The sequence below is a fragment of the Rutidosis leptorrhynchoides genome, chromosome 2 (genome assembly GCF_046630445.1).
Source record: "Rutidosis leptorrhynchoides isolate AG116_Rl617_1_P2 chromosome 2, CSIRO_AGI_Rlap_v1, whole genome shotgun sequence".
Lineage (NCBI taxonomy): Eukaryota > Viridiplantae > Streptophyta > Magnoliopsida > Asterales > Asteraceae > Rutidosis > Rutidosis leptorrhynchoides.
This window is the reverse complement of record NC_092334.1, coordinates 437,488,009-437,496,155: the sequence shown is the minus strand read 5'-3', so window position 1 is coordinate 437,496,155 and position 8,147 is coordinate 437,488,009.

The following is an 8,147-nucleotide window of genomic DNA, read 5'->3' as shown; positions in this document are numbered from 1 at the left end:
CGGCACATAATGAATAATCAAGGACATATTTATTAAAACGAAACGTACCTTAACGTCTTCTCGTCACACCCGTCCCTGCTAACTCGGGACACTCCGACTTGCGATGTCCTTCACTTTGGCAATTGAAGTGCACCGTGCTATCACCCTTTGGCACCGAACATTCCTAAAACTTGTGACCTCTCACACCATAATTGTAACATCTAGACGCACTAGAATCCGATATACCCGTCCGTATACCACCCGTGCTCACACTTGCACCCCTAGTTCTCTTACTTGGAGCACCATACGAAACAACCCTTCTCTTACTTGAAGGTTCACCAATCTTTGATAGCGAATACGATTCGAAACCCCTAGCCACTGCGAATAACTCTGCAAACGACTTCGCTTGACCCCAGTTAATTTTATTCTGCAAGTCATCATTCAGAGTTCGATAGAAATCCCCCATCAACGCCTGATCATTCCCAATATACTCCTGGCAAAAACGAGCCTTCGCCATAAAGGTCGTCTTGAGAGTATTCAAGTCCATAGATCCTTGTCACAAATTTCGCAACTCATCACGCAATTCCGCCAAATCGGCTTGCGTCCGGAACTCCTCGAAGAATTCCTTCTTAAAATCGTCCCACGATAACCCCATAAACGACTCACCACCAACAATATCAATTTTACCATCCAACCAATCCTTCGCCCTACCCCGCAACAAGCTAGTAGCGAGTCTTGTTCTCTTCACGGGAGGGCAATCAATAGTATGAAAACATCCTTCGACATCCCAGATCTAAGTTGTGCTTACCAAAGGATCCGGTTTCCCGTCATACATCGGGAGTTTAGTCCTCATGAAGCTCTTAAGACAACGCTCCATTTCACTACTACCCCAAAATTCGGAATACTTCCTATCCATTTCTTCTCGAAACACACCCATTTGCTCCGCTACGGCGGCCGCAACTCTAGTATTAAACTCATCGTCGCTTGCCTCCATCCCGTTTCTCGTCGTCATTCTAAAGAATGCAAACGATTAGTCCATGAACGTATAAAACCACACGCACAACACCGCTCCATCTTGCTAAACACTCGTTGTACATCACTTGTTATACACGATTTGCACCCGTAAAAAGGTTTGCAAGTCCTTATTACGCACACACGCCGTATCAACTCGATAGTACAACTACCGCCTCGCTCGATGATATAAACCAACACAACAAAAATTCTACGCGATATAAACACACGCAAGAATTACATCACGACACAAGCCACAATCCTAGTTAGTTCACCTACACGCTAAGGCACTAACTAAAAACCCCATCCGACCCGTTCACCAACAACAACAAGCAACACAAAAGTCTAAGTCTAGGCACCTATCTCAAGTCGCCTAAATCCCTTAGACCATGCTCTGATACCACTTGAAACAACCCAACCCGTATTTAACCGACCCATATTTTTTTCTTTTATATACATTAATATCGTTAACATTTAGGTCTCAATTATGTTTCCAAAAATATTCTTAGTACAACAGTAGTTTAATAAACTTTAAAACATACATGACATAGTTACGATACAAAACGGGCATACACCCAGGACCCGTTTGACTTATCCAAAAGACATTAATCTATTTTCGATAAAAGACCGAGCATGGTTATTAGGAACGAACTACCCAATCCTATATAACTCAAAAGCCAAGTCTTCTAAGCATCACAAGCTAGCTCACTAGTCCCCACTCTTACCCTTGCCACGTCCGCCTTGCAAATCTATAAAAATGTAAACAACGAGAGGGTAAGTTAACGCTTAGTGAATGAAAGTATACTACATACATATATATGCATAAAATAGACACACCACCCGATAATAAACAAATAGCACATACCGGAGCATCCAATTATAAAGGCAAGCTAAACTAAGCATACCGTACGACCGCTATACAACTATCCAAGGTCAACAATAAGTACACCAACAACGATATGTACAACGCCAATAAGCTACACCTGGAGGGTTAGCTACATCACAATAATACGAAAATATAATAATAAAGCATAAAACGTCCAAGGTTAACCCCTTAACCCAATACCAAAAGAAGATTGGCCTAACTACACGAGCCTTAGTAAATTCGCATCCACACGAGACTACTATCTTCAATACCACAACAACATCAAGGTTGTCTGAACTATACGAGCCTTAGTGAATCCGAACTACACGAGACCACTACCTCAATAAGATGACCGAAACTACACGCGTCATCATGAATCCGCATCCACACGTGATTCACTTCTCAAATCAAAACCCACATCATCGGGGTTACTCAACCGCAACTCAATACCAATCCCACGCCTTCAGGATTATATAACTCCACATCACAAGTCCATGTGATAACGTACACACGAAGTGTGCACCTCGCCAAAGGTGGTCAACCAAAATGCACAACCGTGCCCATTGGACATATACACAAGTCCGTCAAATCCACCTATGTGTGAAGTGAGCTCTATAGCTGGGAATCACTTCACTCGACCCGCACCCATCCTATACATACATATGCACATAGTATATTAACACTCACCTTGAAGTCTTGATGGATGCCAAACCAAAATCCGTAATCGCCAATGAAAAGTACCTATTCCATTTATCACATAACAACAACACAATTAGGGTGGATTTACATATCAACCCAAATTGACAACTAGTGCAATTTCGACCCAAATGCACTTCCAAGCACAAACCGCGCCCAAACTAATCAATAATCACTAACAAAAGTGAGAATAGTCCTAATACACTAATTAAACCCAATCATAAGTGTTAAACACTTATCTTGCCCAATTTGACACCTAAACTCTAATTTTGACCAATTTCAAAATTAGTCAACCCAAATACACCCAAATGGGTTCCAACACTTCCATAATCACTAACACTAGTGATTATACACCATTTGCAAGCCTTAAACATGGTTAAATCCTCAACCAACCCAAAACCCGCCAAGTATAAAAAATAACAAGTTTCCATAAACCCACTTCATCATCTAAACAGGTTTTACAACTAACAAGCTCAAAACCCTAACATTGAATCTCAAATCAAACAATGAAACTCGGAGTTAGAACTTACCAATACTACTAAAATGATGCCGTTGACGAGTAGAATAACTTTAATACTTGAGGTTTGACCCGAAACAACCTCCTTCTTCTCCAAATGGAGTTATCTCTCTCTAAAACTCAATCTCTCTCTAGGGTTTGAGGATGAGAGCTTTTGTGTGTGAAAATGAAGATAAGATAATGTTTGGAACTAATTTGGGGTATAAAACCCGTCCACCATGTGAAATTACCAAAACATCCCCAAAAATACCCTTAAAAACGGGTTAAATTTGTCACTTTAGCGTTACCATCGCGTTTTGCGACAATGTATCACGTTACGCGATGACCCCAATGCGATAAACCTATGCAAAACGCGACCAAGTGATCAGGAGCCATGGTTTTCGACCTGTCGCATATCAACCCACTTTATCGTGAACCGCGACCAACCAAAACGCGATATACCAAGCTGAAACGCGACTGGTGACCTGATTAACACCCATTCCACTTTAAGAACATCAAAAGTCATACGCGGTCAAGTAATTACGTCCGAAAGATCAAATACCTATTCTTGGACTCCGTATGACGCCTCGAGCGTCATGTTTAGAAAAACAGGGTGTTACACTTAGGATAGTTGCCTCCTTCATTCCCAAAGGAGTTTTGGTCACTAGATAGAACACTAATCTTGGTTAATCACGCCTAATGACACCTTAATGCCAATTAAGCCTAGATTAAGGATAAAACATAAGTGTTATAGGAAAACATGTACATCTAAAATGTATCTAGACATACTTAGGTTGGTTATCAAGTCCCAACCAAGAGTTTCTATTTCCTTGTACATGTGTTGGATATTAATGTATGCTTATACATTAATCTTGCAAATGCCACTTTGCAAGTAAAACCTCTTAGTCTTAGTTTAATGTTATGTTATCACTATATGCTTAACTCTAAGATTATTTAATGATCTCTTGCTAGTCATTACATGAATATTACTTGACTACTTGTTACTAATACATGCCTATTATTTGACTAAGTGCTAAATGATAAGTAGTAAGTTAATATGTATATGTATCAAACTTGTCTTGCTATTTGTTACAAGATGGAACTAGTATTTGGACTACTTCATTATATGCATGTGTTACTTGGATATATTGTAAAATGTCATAATCTAGTAAACTTAAAAGACAATGAAACATTAACACACATATGTTTGCTTAAGTCTAAAATTAAGTTTATAAATAAGTTTAAACTTGATTAACTTAATGTCTTACAACAAGATTAATTGTTACTACATGCTTAATTTGTCAAGACATCATTAACACACTTAATTAATTACAAACAAGTTCAAATTGAATACTAGCATGCTTTGTGATTAAAGTGGGCGTGTGTCATCAATGACATGTTGGCCAACTAATAGCAAATGTGTTAAATACAAATAAAAGATTATGACAAAACTGAGATTGCCTCAAATGATTATCATATCTTGTATCCAAGAACGTAAAACTTTCCACTTTGGACATGATAAGTCACTATCAAAGCAATCCATCCAAGGTAAATAGACATTTAATGCATATAGTACTTGTATAGGATGTTGGTTATCTTTTGCAGGTGTTAACTAAAGTAAAGTGTCCAAAGAGTGATGTCCAAAACTGATTCAAATGGCTATACAACGGATATATGTTTTGGACTGGATCACGTGCGGTCGACCCACGGTCGACCGTGAGTCAAGCCGTAGACAGGTCTGACCTTTTTATCTCTCCAAATAAATAGCAAGACTTGGAGATTTTTGAAGACTTGGACCTCTTGCATGCTACAACTCAAATTCATTAGAGAATCACAAGAACATAATACTTCTACATATGTTTGTGATTAAGCAAGAGAAGTTTTATAATCTCATAGATTATAAAAGGGGTCATTGTAAACTTACTTTCAAATTCTTATCTTTGTGAGTTTACATAGTGTTGTATTAAGCCTTAGAATTGTCTTAGGATTGTCATCACTGAAAAAAGGGAAAGTCTTTTTACTTTGTAATTAGAGGCATATGCTAAGCTATCATCTTCCTTAAAGAGAACTAGGGACTTGATTAATCTCATTGGAGATTAATACTTGTCCAAGTTGAAGACAAGTTGATCTAAGTTGGAGGTAATCCTTCAAAGGGATAGAGAGATTATGTTTGTTTTCTAAGGAGAAGTACAAAGCTTGTAAATTGGATCTCCACCGGATTTGGAGAAAAGTGCTTAGTGAAGCAACAAATCCCGATTAGTGAATCGGGGAGTGGATTAAGGTGGATTATTTAACATCCACCCGAACCACTATAAATCCTTGTGTTTATGTTCTTTACTTTACTTTTCGCATCATTACAAACATAAACACACCACAAATTAGTTTGAGTTGACTAACGTGATAAAGTATCGTGCATATCGTATTGATCATCAAAAAAGTGTTTAAAATCGTATTAAGTAACTATTCACCCCCCCCTCTAGTTACTTACAACGTATTCCCGACTAGCTTCTATACATATCAGTACGGTACTAGAACTACTTCGTGTGATGAGGTAGATTTTCGATTGATGTTTACCCGTGGGATGAATCCATGCAGACCCGGTTCATGACCAAAAAGTCGTGGGGTGGCTTTATCAATCTTCCATAATTAAAGTATGAGTTGGTCCGTTTAGCGCTCTATGGCTGAACGGTTAAGTTCTAGTGACGGAAAGTACTCTGTGAGAGAGAAAGTGTGTTCTCTGCCACAAGTCTAATTTTTTGTAAAGTGATGGCCCAGGTGGCCTATTTATAGGCATGAATGCTTCGTGATATTCGGAGACATGTATCATGCTGCTATTGATTGATTTATGCGAGATTTATGTAACCAACTTTATGCTAAATAGTGCCGTGGCATGTGTGCTGCTCACGTGGTTACTTAAGGGCTTAAGCATAGAAAGCTGCCTTCAAGGCTTACGCAAAACGTTGGGCGGCCTGATTTGTAAATTATCCATTGGTCTTGTCGGAATATGCTGAACGGATAAATAATAAAAAAATGTCCATAACACCATTTTTTGCGTATTCCGAACGTTCTCTTCGTATAGAAATGATGTTTTTATGCTTGTAAACCATAGGATACACCATTAGAAGACACATAAAAACAATCAGGAACACGTTACGTGGATCGAATTGCCCTTCAAAAAAGATGTGGATCGTCTGGCGACATCTTTTTAAGAGACTAATCTTCAGAAGATGCAACCATTAAACATCTTCGGAAGGAATTCTAAGTTTTGGGATGTTTGGTGGACGTCTTTATTGCAAGGAAACGTTCAGTCTCGGGAAAACGATTTGCTTTCATTCGATTTATGGGTGTAAAAAACATTAATGATATGGTTCATCGTCTAAGAAATGTTCTAAGTAATGTCTGGATGGGGAGTTATCATGTTTACGTTGACTTAGCTAGATTTGATAAACATCCAAAGATACACTACTGAAGGAGGCTAAAAAGGTGGATTATGCTGCAAATTCATTAGGAAGTGAGGTACTAAAAACTAACATTGTTATTCCTCTTGCAACTGGTTTGCAAGATCACTCGTATGCTGGTGCCATTAATGGTAAGATTAATAAGGTACATCCTGTAGCTTCCAGCGATTGGAATTATTGGATGTTGATTGTGTTGACACATCTATAAGTGCAGATGTGGCGTTAATTAAGTTGCATGATATTGAAACATTAGATCGTGATATATAAGCTTTTTGCTGATGAAGATTTTGTTGGGATTGAACTAAAACATGTTGGTGGGTTCTGGGTGTGGATTTAATTCGGTTTTGTGGAGGATTGTGAAGCTTTTAAACTGAATGCAAACTTGACTAAAGTTAGTTGTAACACCCTGTTTCTGTTTCTGCCTTTTCAGTTATGTGGGATGCCATCCAGATATATGGGACGCCGTCTAGTAGTGAAGGACTGGACGCCGTCCAGAATGTTGGACGCCGTCCAGTTGGTCTGTCGGGCCAGCTGTGAGATTTTAAGATATTTAGAGGGGTATGTTGGTCTTTTCACTTGGTGGCCGGTTTTAAGCCACAAATGGGCAAAGGTTGAGCTCATTCAACCTTATCTTCACCAACAAAACACTCTCATCCATATCTAGAGAGAGAGGAGAGTTCTAGAGAGAGGAGGCTCCATTTGGAGAAGAAGGAGTTGGTTTTTCACCAAAGCTCGGGTTTTAAAGTTGTTCATCTCGTTCCTAGCTACCTTTTGGTTGTTGTGGTAAGTTCTAACTCTGAATTTCATTGTTGATTTTGATATTCAAAGTTAGGGTTTGAACTTGAGTTGTAGAGAAACCCATTTAAACTCTTGAAGTGAGTTTGTTGATGCTAGTAATCGGGTTTATTGTTATTGATGGTAGATTTTGGGTTGGTGAACAAATTGGTTATGATTAGAACTTGTAATTGTGTTTAATCACTAGGTTTAGTGATTTTGGAAGTATTGGAACTTTTTTGTGTGTTTGAAAGACTAATTTTGGAATTGAGTCAAAATTAGGGTTTTTGGGTGATTTTGAGATTGATAAGTGTTTAACACTTAAGATTTGGGTTCATTGGCATATTAGAACCATGTTCACTTGTGATTAGTGATTATTGGTTAGTTTGGACACGTTTTGTGTTTATGAGTGCAATTGGTCGAATTTGCACTAAGTGTCGAATTGAGTTGGTTGTAAATCCACTCTAAGTGTGTTGTTGTAATTGTGATAAAGGAATAGGTACTTTCCATTGATGAGTTGTGGATTACTTGGAAGCATTCATCAAGACGACAAGGTGAGTGTTAATATCATATGTGCATATGTATGTGTAGGATGGGTGCCCGGTCGGGTGAAGTGGTTCTCGGTTATAGAGCTCACTTCACATATAGGTGGATTTTTATGGACTTGTAATAGGTCCAATTGGCACGGTTGTGCGTTTTGGTTTACCACCGTTGGCGAGTTGCACACTTGTGTGTACGATATCACATGGATTGTGATTTGGAGTTATAACCCTGACGGCGTGGGTTATGGTGTGGAAAATGAATATCGGTTTGCTCTTATGCATAATATTTTGGGTAGTGAATCTCGGGTACTGCGGATTCATGATGA